Source organism: Pseudophryne corroboree, chromosome 3 (genome assembly GCF_028390025.1).
Source record: "Pseudophryne corroboree isolate aPseCor3 chromosome 3, aPseCor3.hap2, whole genome shotgun sequence".
Classification (NCBI taxonomy): Eukaryota; Metazoa; Chordata; class Amphibia; order Anura; family Myobatrachidae; genus Pseudophryne; species Pseudophryne corroboree.
The window spans coordinates 509,945,161-509,958,411 of NC_086446.1; the positions used below are offsets into that span (position 1 = coordinate 509,945,161).

The 13,251-nt window shown below is 42.3% G+C and overlaps 1 protein-coding gene across 2 annotated transcripts in view; it reads right to left on the reverse strand.

Moving 5' to 3' along the window:
* NTN1 (netrin 1) overlaps positions 1-13,251 on the reverse strand; it is a 475,394-nt gene that overhangs the window by 282,765 nt on the left and 179,378 nt on the right. The gene's annotated exons all lie outside the window — the stretch shown is intronic.

The window sequence follows — 13,251 nt, forward strand, 5'->3', positions numbered from 1 at the left end:
TTGCTGAATTTGTTTTTGCTTCTGATTTTTTTTATTTACATAGCTTTTAGGCAATAAACTATTTACTTTATTTCCAGGCAAAGGTTTTGTACAGATGGTCAAGCAAAATGAAGTTACCCAGTCTATGATGTTGTCTAAAAAAATACATATACATGAGTGAGTGAGATATAGTGTATATATATATATATATATATATATATTTTATTTTTTTATTATTATTTAACAGTTTCTCATATAGCGCAGCAAATTCCGTTGCACTTTACATATGCACACACACACACGCGCGCGCACACGCACACACACACACACACACACACACACACACACACAGTATATTATATATACTCACAATAATAAACTCACTCATCATAACACATAACTAATAGGTCTGTTTTTAGGGGTATAAAAGTGGGTGGTCAGGAAATCAAACTATCCGCTTTCGCTGACGATATCCTCCTTTATATATCTGACCCCGAACATTCCCTTACCTTAATCCTAGACAAGATCCAATTATTTGGCCACATTTCGGGTTTAAGTATTAATATGGACAAATCTAAAGCCTTATTGCTATATGGCAATGTGACGTGTCCGAGTTGGACCTCACACTTTCCCTTACACTGGGTGTCCACATATATTATATATTTGGGTAATATGGTGCCACGCTATATTTCTGAACTATACAAACTCAATGTACATAAGGCCATACACACTCTAACTGATGATATTAAGAAATGGGAACGTCTTCCACTGTCAAATCTAGGCAGGGCTAACCTGCTAAAAATGGTGGCTATACCACGCATACTATACCCATTGCAAACGCTTCCCATACTGCTGACTAAGCAGGACACACAACAGATTAACAAACTTATTAGAACCTTTATATGGAAGGGGGGCCGAGCACGTATTGCTCTGCGTAAACTTGCTCAACCTATATCCAATGGAGGTATCAATTTTCCAGATGTAGTGGTCTACAATCATGCTGCACTTCTGAGACATTTAAGAGATTGGCTGCAAAACAGCTCTATCTATACGAATACATCCCTCGAACAGAGCTTCCTACCGACTGTAGCTTTGACGTGTTTTCTTCACCAACATTACTGGGAAATACCTGACCATGTTAGGTCTAACCCTCTTCTGTGGTCTACTAGGAAAATGTGGCACATACTGCGTCATGATGCGAAATTGAATCCATACCACTCCTTACACTTACCCCTAATTAAAAACCCAGAATTTTTACACGGCATGGCTGCCCACCCCTTCAATATGTGGAGGGAGGATGGTATAACATCGATTCGTTTATTGGTGTCTGTGGAAGACCACCGTCTGCTCACTCTTTCAGAGGTTTCAACGAAACATGCTGTGGTCGCTTCGTCTCCCCTTCCATGATTTCTGCAAACACAATTTTATGTCAGGCATGTTCTTACACACTTTGCGGAAAGGGACTGGACCAACCCTCTAGATAGCCTCTTAACACGCCCTGTACTGAGTCACAAGGCCATTTCCATACACTATACTTTCTTGAGGATAATATTAGACCACGCTACTGTGACAGGTGACATGTCCACATGGTTGGCTCACTTTCCTGAACTGACCATATCAACTATGGAAAAAGTACTACTTTACTCCCGAAAGGTCCTCCCAGCAAGCATGTACACTGAATTATTTCTTAATGTTTATCATAACACTTATCTATCCCCGTTGCGACGCTTCCATATGGGAGCGACGGAATTACATTCTTGCCCAAAATGCCACCAGAGTGAGGCTGATACTTTTCATTGTTTGTGGGCATGTCCGATTGTGCAATATTTTTGGCATCTAATTAGGAGATACGCGGAGGCTAACTTAATAACCTATGTGCCCTTTACCCCCGAATGGGCAGTTTTGGGTATCATTGATCCCACTCTCCGCATGCCATCAGAATGTAAAAAAATACTGATAGCCTTAAGTGCGGCAGGAAAAAAGACGATACTACAGGGATGGATAAATAGTACGCCACCACAGATACCATTATTTTTAAATAAACTACACCATATATTCAGGATGGACTGGGTGGAGGCTATTGTCGATAGAGGTAAACAAGTGGATCGATTTTTTAATCTCTGGGAATCCTATATCTCCACTTTGCCCCTTAATACGCGACTACACATTCATAACAGCCTCAAGAACACAACGTGGTACCTAACTAGATTGGCTACACAGGACCAACCTATATCTTTGGTTTAGGAGCGGGCGATTGTGGCGGCTTCTCACACGGTCACCTATACTTTGTACAGTATCATCAATGTAATGAATGATTGATTTCTTACAATGCTACTGTCTTTATTGTTAGAAAAAAGGAATTTGATGTACAACTTCCGGTTACAATCCTTTTGTATTATTACATATATATCTATGTACAACTTACCTTATGCTGTGATATCCATGATGTCTCAAAAAATGTTATGAAAAAAAAAAAAAGACATAACTAATAATTCACGTGACGTGGGCTGCAAGCTTAAATGCATTGATCAATTCATGAACCAAAACCCCGTTATTTATGTATTATGGTGAGCAAGTTTATTATGGTGAGTGCTGAGCTCAGTGTTTTTATTTATTTATAAAGTTCCCACAAAATACTTTTAGTGGAAAAAATGTTACCAAATGTAGACCATTCAAATATGTAAAAGCGGCCACTGCTGATTCCGAGTTGATCCAAATGGGATCCTCCAGTATGATTAAAAAGTAACATGTAAGAGAAGGAAACAAACCAATAGTGTAACTCTGTAGTTTCCACCTTTGTTTAATTCATGGAATCCAAATACATAGGGGGAGATTCAAATGTTTGAAAAGTGGATTGGGTGTCTGTTTTTTCCTGTCTATTAGATAGGAAAAAACAGACTCCCAACTGACTTTTCAAACATTTGAATCTCCCCCCATAGACTCTTACTCTCACGGATGGTCTACCAATAATGTAGACTTTAGCACATTTTTAAGGGAGCGGTCAGTACCAGCCTCGATATCCACCAGCAATCAGCCAAACATGTATATGAAAAAGAAATGCTTCCAATAGTGTTTTATCAAATTTAATAAATAAAAAACATCCATAAAAAGTTCTTAAAACAGTGGGTCCAAGTGGACTCTTACCAAAGGCTTTTGTCAACATGCAAGCAGACAAAAAACGCATAAATGATATTTCCACAGGTGTCCCCGGAAAGATAAGATACCACAGCAAGAGTCCACTGAGCTCCCTTTCCTCCTTACCAACATTGGTAAGAAGATAAATTATATATTACTTAAATTATATAGATACTTATCCATCATGCATCCAGCTCAACTCTCTGGCGGCGCGGCATACAGACTTTCGGTATCCCGGCGGATGGCAAACATACATACTGTACACACTTTATATATATATATATATATATATATATATATATATAGAGAGAGAGATATATAGAGAGATAGAGATGTATATATATTTATTATTTATTTATTATTACCAGTTATTTATATAGCGCACACATATTCCAGAGCGCTTTACAGAGAATATTTGCCCATTCACATCAGTTGCTGCCCCAGTGGAGCTTACAATCTATATTCCCTACCACATGTACACGTTACACATTCATACACAGTCCTTCATCTACAGATCGATTACTGCGATCTGTAGATGAAGGACTTTTAGCAGTACCTAGAATCTACCGTAATTCATCTGGGGGTCGAGCATTTAGTCATGCGGCTCCGACTCTATGGAACTCACTTCCCCGCACAGTGCGAGAGGCCCCAACTATAGAATCCTTCAAAAGTAGACTCAAGACTTTTCTGTTTACTCAAGCATTTCCATAATGTCCCTTTTAGTATCTTCATGCTTCTGTATTTTATGAAAATGTACTTCATTATTTTCTGTACTATATTATGCTATGTATCTGTTAAGCGCCTTGAGTCCTATTGGAGAAAGAGCGCTATATAAATAAAATTATTATTATTATTATTATACTAGGGTTAATTTTGTCAGGCGCCAATTAACCTACCAGTATATTATTGGATTGTGGGAGGAAACCGGAGTACCCGGAGGAAACCCACGCAAGTACGGGGAGAATATACAAACTCCATGGTGGGAATCGAACCCATGACCTCAGTGCTGTGAGGCAGCAATGCTAACCATTACACCGTCCATACTGCCTATATATATATATATGTAGCAATAGAGGAATAGGCGCCTTTGGGATGTATTTCCTCCCAATAATAAATAGGATTCAGCAGGAATCTCTAGACGTATATTAATATATGTTTGCTCAATATTTTAGAGCATAAAAATCACATTAACATGTTCCATATAAAATTTATTAAAACATAAAAACACAAGCAATGGTACAATGAATTAAGTATCCATCCTTAACAAATGACACTGAACAATTATACAGAGGACAAGTAGAATAACTTTTACAGACTCCTCCTTCTCCTTATAGCAAGTTTGGAGATTGGTGTGACAAATAGAAAAACCCAACGCGTTTCGTCTTGCTCAAAGACTTCATCAGGGGTATATCTCGAATGCTTGATAAAAATTGTCACATGAATTAACACATAGGCGTTCAGGATACTTGAATACTACCCACACATCAGTGGGATATATAGATGAAAAATAGATTGGGCCTTTTATTTCAAATGCTTGACTGACAAGTTCAAATACACAGGTCTAACAAGGGTTCATATAGATGTGTGACCCTCCAGCAGATCAGCAGTGTTCAGCTCAGTTCCAGTGGAACTGAGCTGAACACTGCTGATCTGCTGGAGGGTCACACATCTATATGAACCCTTGTTAGACCTGTGTATTTGAACTTGTCAGTCAAGCATTTGAAATAAAAGGCCCAATCTATTTTTCATCTATATATCCCACTGATGTGTGGGTAGTATTCAAGTATCCTGAACGCCTATGTGTTAATTCATGTGACAATTTTTATCAAGCATTCGAGATATACCCCTGATGAAGTCTTTGAGCAAGACGAAACGCGTTGGGTTTTTCTATTTGTCACACCAATCTCCAAACTTGCTATAAGGAGAAGGAGGAGTCTGTAAAAGTTATTCTACTTGTCCTCTGTATAATTGTTCAGTGTCATTTGTTAAGGATGGATACTTAATTCATTGTACCATTGCTTGTGTTTTTATGTTTTAATAAATTTTATATGGAACATGTTAATGTGATTTTTATGCTCTAAAATATTGAGCAAACATATATTAATATACGTCTAGAGATTCCTGCTGAATCCTATTTATTATTGGGAGGAAATACATCCCAAAGGCGCCTATTCCTCTATTGCTACATATTCCTATTTTTAGTCCCTCCTAACAAGGGACTTAGCGGAATTTGGGCAGCCATATCTAATTCCCCATTTTCTTGTTGTGTTAAAGCGCAGAGGGAGAGTATTTGTCTTTTTCTATATATATATATATATATATATATATATATATATATTACACACACACATACACACACACATCTCGAAACACATGCATACATTTTTACAGTACATACAGAACAGGAAGTCTGGTCAAAACAAAGTCTGGACCTTGTTTATTTTTTTTGTACAATCATACGTGGCTAATACGGTATTTACCGACTCATAGAGAAGGCAGCGATTCTGAAACAATATTCTGCCAGTCAATTATCCAGGAATCAGAGAGAATACTGAAGTATGAGGCATTAGTTCCTATATCTCCTGTATTCTCATGAAAATCATCTCAGAACACAAAATGCCTGCACTGCATGTAGCTGAGGGGTACACTTTAACACGTGACATCACAGTCATAGAGACATGCTGATGTGGTATCGGCTACAAACAGTGACCAATGAGGAGGGGAGGATTTCCACAGAGATCTCCTTGATGTTAGTTAGTCCTAAATGGATCCCGTCTGCACGATCTGTGCTTATGGTGTCCCTGGTATCAGATGGTAGGTCTCACAAAGCTGTTATGGGTGCGGCTTATTTTGACGGGATTTTGCATTTAAAAGTGATGAGAATTGTGATAACTGATGGTTGTTCTTGCCTACAGATATAATAGTTGGTGATGAGCGGGTTCGGTTTCTCGGAAACCGAACCCCCCCGAACTTCACCCTTTTTACACGGGTCCGAGCCATACTCGGATTCTCCCGTATGGCTCGGTTAACCCAAGCGCGCCCGAACGTCATCATCCCGCTGTCGGATTCTCGCGAGATTCGGATTCTATATAAGCAGCCACGCGTCGCCGCCATTTTCACTCGTGCATTGGAAATGTTAGGGAGAGGACGTGGCTGGCGTCCTCTCCGTTTATGTTGATGCATTGCAAATATTTTGTGCTTGCTTATTACTTAATTGTGGGGACTGGGGAGCAGCTGTATATAGGAGGAGTACAGTGCAGAGTTTTGCTGACAGTGACCACCAGTAATACGTTGTCTGCCTGAAAAACACTCCATATCTGTGCTCAGTGTGCTGCATATATCTGTGCTCACACTGCTTAATTGTGGGGACTGGGGAGCAGCTGTATTATATAGCAGGAGTACAGTGCAGAGTTTTGCGGACAATGACCACCAGTATACGTTTTCTGCCTGAAAAACACTCCATATCTGTGCTCAGTGTGCTGCTTTATTGTGGGGACTGGGGAGTCGGGACCACCAGTATAATATTATATAGGAGGAGTACAGTGCAGAGTTTTGCTGACCAGTGACCACCAGTATATAATATATAGCATTACGGTACAGTAGGCCACTGCTGTACCTACCTCTCTGTCGTCATTAAGTATACTATCCATCTAGATTCTATACCTGTGGTGCATTTCAGTTGTGCAGTTTGCTGACACAGTGACCACCAGTATATATAGCAGTACGGTACGGAAGGCCACTGCTGTACCTACCTCTGTGTCGTCATTAAGTATACTATCCATCTACATTCTATACCTGTGGTGCATTTTAGTTTTGCAGTTTGCTGACACAGTGACCACCAGTATATATAGCAGTACGGTACGGAAGGCCACTGCTGTACCTACCTCTGTGTCGTCATTAAGTATACTATCCATCTACATTCTATACCTGTGGTGCATTTTAGTTTTGCAGTTTGCTGACACAGTGACCACCAGTATATATAGCAGTACGGTACAGAAGGCCACTGCTGTACCTACCTCTGTGTCGTCATTAAGTATACTATCCATCTACATTCTATACCTGTGGTGCATTTTAGTTTTGCAGTTTGCGGACACAGTGACCACCAGTATACTATATATAGCAGTACGGTATGGAAGGCCATTGCTGTACCTACCTCTGTGTCGTCATTAAGTATACTATCCATCTACATTCTATACCTGTGGTGCATTTTAGTTTTGCAGTTTGCTGACACAGTGACCACCAGTATACTATATATAGCAGTACGGTACGGAAGGACACTGCTGTACCTACCTCTGTGTCGTCATTAAGTATACTATCCATCTACATTCTATACCTGTGGTGCATTTTAGTTTTGCAGTTTGCTGACACAGTGACCACCAGTATATATAGCAGTACGGTACGGAAGGCCACTGCTGTACCTACCTCTGTGTCGTCATTAAGTATACTATCCATCTACATTCTATACCTGTGGTGCATTTTAGTTTTGCAGTTTGCTGACACAGTGACCACCAGTATACTATATATAGCAGTACGGTACGGAAGGCCACTGCTCTACCTACCTCTGTGTCGTCAAGTATACTATCCATGTAGATTCTATACCTGTGGTGCATTTTAGTTTTGCAGTTTGCTGACAGTGACCACCAGTATATATAGCAGTACGGTAGGCCACTGCTCTACCTACCTCTGTGTCGTCAAGTATACTATCCATCCATACCTGTGGTGCATTTCAGTTGTGCGCAGTATATATAGTAGTAGGCCATTGCTATTGATACAGTGTACTGGCATATAATTCCACACATTAAAAAAATGGAGAACAAAAATGTGGAGGTTAAAATAGGGAAAGATCAAGATCCACTTCCACCTCGTGCTGAAGCTGCTGCCACTAGTCATGGCCGAGACGATGAAATGCCATCAACGTCGTCTGCCAAGGCCGATGCCCAATGTCATAGTAGAGAGCATGTAAAATCCAAAAAACAAAAGTTCAGTAAAATGACCCAAAAATCAAAATTGAAAGCATCTGATGAGAAGCGTAAACTTGCCAATATGCCATTTACGACACGGAGTGGCAAGGAACGGCTGAGGCCCTGGCCTATGTTCATGGCTAGTGGTTCAGATTCATATGAGGATGGAAGCCCTCATCCTCTCGCTAGAAAAATGAAAAGACTTAAGCTGGCAAAAGCACAGCAAAAAACTGTGCGTTCTTCTAAATCACAAATCCCCAAGGAGAGTCCAATTGTGTCGGTTGCGATGCCTGACCTTCCCAACACTGGACGGGAAGAGCTTGCGCCTTCCACCATTTGCACGCCCCCTGCAAGTGCTGGAAGGAGCACTCGCAGTCCAGTTCCTGATAGTCAAATTGAAGATGTCACTGTTGAAGTACACCAGGATGAGGATATGGGTGTTGCTGGCGCTGGGGAGGAAATTGACAAGGAGGATTCTGATGGTGAGGTGGTTTGTTTAAGTCAGGCACCCGGGGAGACACCTGTTGTCCGTGGGACGAATATGGCCATTGACATTCCTGGTCAAAATACAAAAAAAATCAGCTCTTCGGTGTGGAATTATTTCAACACAAATGCGGACAACAGGTGTCAAGCCATGTGTTGCCTTTGTCAAGCTGTAATAAGTAGGGGTAAGGACGTTAACCACCTCGGAACATCCTTCCTTATACGTCACCTGCAGCGCATTCATCATAAGTCAGTAACAAGTTCAAAAACTTTGGGTGACAGCGGAAGCAGTCCACTGACCACTAAATCCCTTCCTCTTGTAACCAAGCTCCTGCAAACCACACCACCAACTCCCTCAGTGTCAATTTCCTCCTTACCCAGGAAAGCCAATAGTCCTGCAGGCCATGTCACTGGCAAGTCTGACGAGTCCTCTCCTGCCTGGGATTCCTCCGATGCATCCTTGAGTGTAACGCCTACTGCTGCTGGCGCTGCTGTTGTAGCTGCTGGGAGTCGATCGTCATCCCAGAAGGGAAGTCGGAAGACCACTTGTACTACTTTCAGTAAGCAATTGACTGTCCAACAGTCCTTTGCGAGGAAGATGAAATATCACAGCAATCATCCTGCTGCAAAGCAGATAACTCAGGCCTTGGCAGCCTGGGCGGTGAGAAACGTGGTTCCGGTATCCACCGTTAATTCAGAGGCAACTAGAGACTTGATTGAGGTACTGTGTCCCCGGTACCAAATACCATCTAGGTTCCATTTCTCTAGGCAGGCGATACCGAAAATGTACACAGACCTCGGAAAAAGAGTCACCAGTGTCCTAAAAAATGCAGTTGTACCCAATGTCCACTTAACCACGGACATGTGGACAAGTGGAGCAGGGCAGACTCAGGACTATATGACTGTGACAGCCCACTGGGTAGATGTATTGCCTCCCGCAGCAAGAACAGCAGCGGCGGCACCAGTAGCAGCATCTCGCAAACGCCAACTCGTTCCTAGGCAGGCTACGCTTTGTATCACCGCTTTCCAGAAGAGGCACACAGCTGACAACCTCTTACGGAAACTGAGGAAGATCATCGCAGAATGGCTTACCCCAATTGGACTCTCCTGGGGATTTGTGACATCGGACAACGCCAGCAATATTGTGTGTGCATTACATCTGGGCAAATTCCAGCACGTCCCATGTTTTGCACATACATTGAATTTGGTGGTGCAGAATTATTTAAAAAACGACAGGGGCGTGCAAGAGATGCTGTCGGTGGCCCGAAGAATTGCGGGCCACTTTCGGCATTCAGCCACCGCGTACAGAAGACTGGAGCACCACCAAACAGTCCTGAACCTGCCCTGCCATCATCTGAAGCGAGAGGTGGTAACGAGGTGGAATTCAACACTCTATATACTTCAGAGGATGGAGGAGCAGCAAAAGGCCATTCAAGCCTATACATCTGCCCACGTTATAGGCAAAGGAGGGGGAATGCACCTGACTCAAGCGCAGTGGAGAATGATTTCAACGTTGTGCAAGGTTCTGCAACCCTTTGAACTTGCCACACGTGAAGTCAGTTCAGACACTGCCAGCCTGAGTCAGGTCATTCCCCTCATCAGGCTTTTGCAGAAGAAGCTGGAGACATTGAAGGAGGAGCTAAAACAGAGCATTCCGCTTGGCATGTGGGACTTGTGGATGGAGCCCTTGATTCGCTTAACCAGGATTCACGGGTGGTCAATCTGTTGAAATCAGAGCACTACATTTTGGCCACCGTGCTCGATCCTAGATTTAAAACCTACGTTGGATCTCTCTTTCCGGCAGACACAAGTCTGCAGAGGTTCAAAGACCTGCTGGTGAGAAAATTGTCAAGTCAAGCGGAACTTGACCCGTCAACATCTCCTCCTTCACATTCTCCCGCAACTGGGGGTGCGAGGAAAAGGCTAAGAATTCCGAGCCCACCCGCTGGCGGTGATGCAGGGCAGTCTGGAGCGAGTGCTGACATCTGGTCCGGACTGAAGGACCTGCCAACGATTACTGACATGTCGTCTACTGTCACTGCATATGATTCTCTCACCATTGAAAGAATGGTGGAGGATTATATGAGTGACCGCATCCAAATAGGCACGTCAGACAGTCCGTATGTATACTGGCAGGAAAAAGAGGCGATTTGGAGGCCCTTGCACAAACTGGCTTTATTCTACCTAAGTTGCCCTCCCTCCAGTGTGTACTCCGAAAGAGTGTTTAGTGCAGCCGCTCACCTTGTCAGCAATCGGCGTACAAGGTTACTTCCAGAAAATGTGGAGAAGATGATGTTCATCAAAATTAATTATAATCAATTCCTCCGTGGAGACATTCACCAGCAATTGCCTCCAGAAAGTACACAGGGATCTGAGATGGTGGATTCCAGTGAGGACGAATTAATTATCTGTGAGGAGGGGGATGTACACAGTGAAAGGGGTGAGGAATCGGAGGATGATGATGAGGAGGACATCTTGCCTCTGTAGAGCCAGTTTGTGCAAGGAGAGATTGATTGCTTCTTTTTTGGTGGGGGCCCAAACCAACCAGTCATTTCAGTCACAGTCATGTGGCAGACCCTGTCGCTGAAATGATGGGTTCGTTAAAGTGTGCATGTCCTGTTTATACAACATAAGGGTGTGTGGGAGGACAATTCCATCTTGCACCTCTTTTTTCTTTAATTTTTCTTTGCATCATGTGCTGTTTGGGGACAATTTTTTTGAAGTGCCATCCTGTCTGACACCGCAGTGCCACTCCTAGATGGGCCAGGTGTTTGTGTCGGCCACTTGTGTCGCTTAGCTTAGTCACACAGCGACCTTGGTGCGCCTCTTTTTTTCTTTGCATCATGTGCTGTTTGGGGACTATTTTTTTGAAGTGCCATCCTGTCTGACACTGCAGTGCCACTCCTAGATGGGCCAGGTGTTTGTGTCTGCCACTTGTGTCGCTTAGCTTAGTCACACAGCGACCTTGGTGCGCCTCTTTTTTTCTTTGCATCATGTGCTGTTTGGGGACAATTTTTTTGAAGTGCCATCCTGTCTGACACTGCAGTGCCACTCCTAGATGGGCCAGGTGTTTGTGTCGGCCACTTGTGTCGCTTAGCTTAGCCATCCAGTGACCTCGGTGCAAATTTTAGGACTAAAAATAATATTGTGAGGTGTGAGGTGTTCAGAATAGACTGGAAATGAGTGGAAATTATGGTTATTGAGGTTAATAATACTATGGGAACAAAATGACCCCCAAATTCTATGATTTAAGCTGTTTTTTAGGGTTTTTTGAAAAAAAAACACCCGAATCCAAAACCCACCCGAATCCGACAAAAATTTTTCGGTGAGGTTTTGCCAAAACACGTCCGAATCCAAAACACGGCCGCGGAACCGAATCCAAAACCAAAACACAAAACACAAAAAATGTCCGGTGCACATCACTAATAATAGTTTAGCTCTCCTGATGGCATTTCCTCTCTTATAACACCTGCAGTGTGCAGATCATGAGAGAGAGAAAAGTGATCTAGCAAGGATGCAGTTAGTCTCAGATTGTTTTAAATAAACTAATACAGGAATATACTGTAGGAAATAAGAGTCAGAAATGTGAGTAAATACAAAGCTGAAATTGTAATTTGCCATAAGAGATACACTATAATCTTAGCTTAGTATTTACTCACACTTTAGAAGATGGTTAGAAGGTGTTGGCAAGACTGGACTTCTACACTCACTATAACAGAGTGCACCACCCACTAGACTGCAATCTGGTATGCTATCCAGCTATGTGATGTCACAGTGGCAACACTATGATGTCAGAAGCCAACTGTAAGCCAGCAGGAGAAAAAGCATCACTGCTATTGGGATGAAAGTGGAGGAAAATTAGAGCTGCAATAAGTAGAGGTGAGACAAGAGTTACCTTATTAGAAGATTTACAAATGTATATTTAAGAGTTCACATATTATGACAAACCTTGACATACCATACTACACAAAAATCACAATATTTGAGAGAGTTTCCTAATTCCCACAGTGGAAAGCAACTTGACCTATTGGAAAAAGGGTTTGGCTGCATAGATGTGGATGTGGGTAAATCATGGATCTGTGGTGTAGTTTGGGTGGGTCAGGTGAGGGGATTATTTTGTCCAGGATTTGTTTTTATTTTTAAATATTGTGAGGTATAGAATTTCTTTGCAGTGAACAGTATACTATTGTTATCTGTGATCAGCCATTTTCTGGAAAAGGTTAGCTACAGTTCAGTGTCCAGTGGTATTACTGGAGAGGAAGTCTGCTTTGTAGGAAATTATCTTGCACAACCACAACTTTATCATCTATCTTCCATACCTTGCAACTCTGTGAGATATCAAAATCGGAATATGCGTGTTCACAAATAAAAGGGTGTGTGGCAACATCACATTGGAGAAGTGCACCATCCCCTAAGCCAGTGGTACCCATTTCACTAATGATACTTTTGTTTTAACACCCCTCGCACCTGGGTATCCGTATAATAGATCTACACTGTCTAGTTAGACAGTCAATAGGTCGATAACATATGGTCGACATGCATTGGGTCGACAGGTACAAAAGGCTGACAGATGAAAGGTCGATAGTGCTTAATCTCGACAGGTACAAAAGGTTGATAGCTTCAAAATGTCAACATGACAATAGTTGCTACACAAATGTCACAACTGAGGGCCTGAGCTGACGGGAGGCAGCCT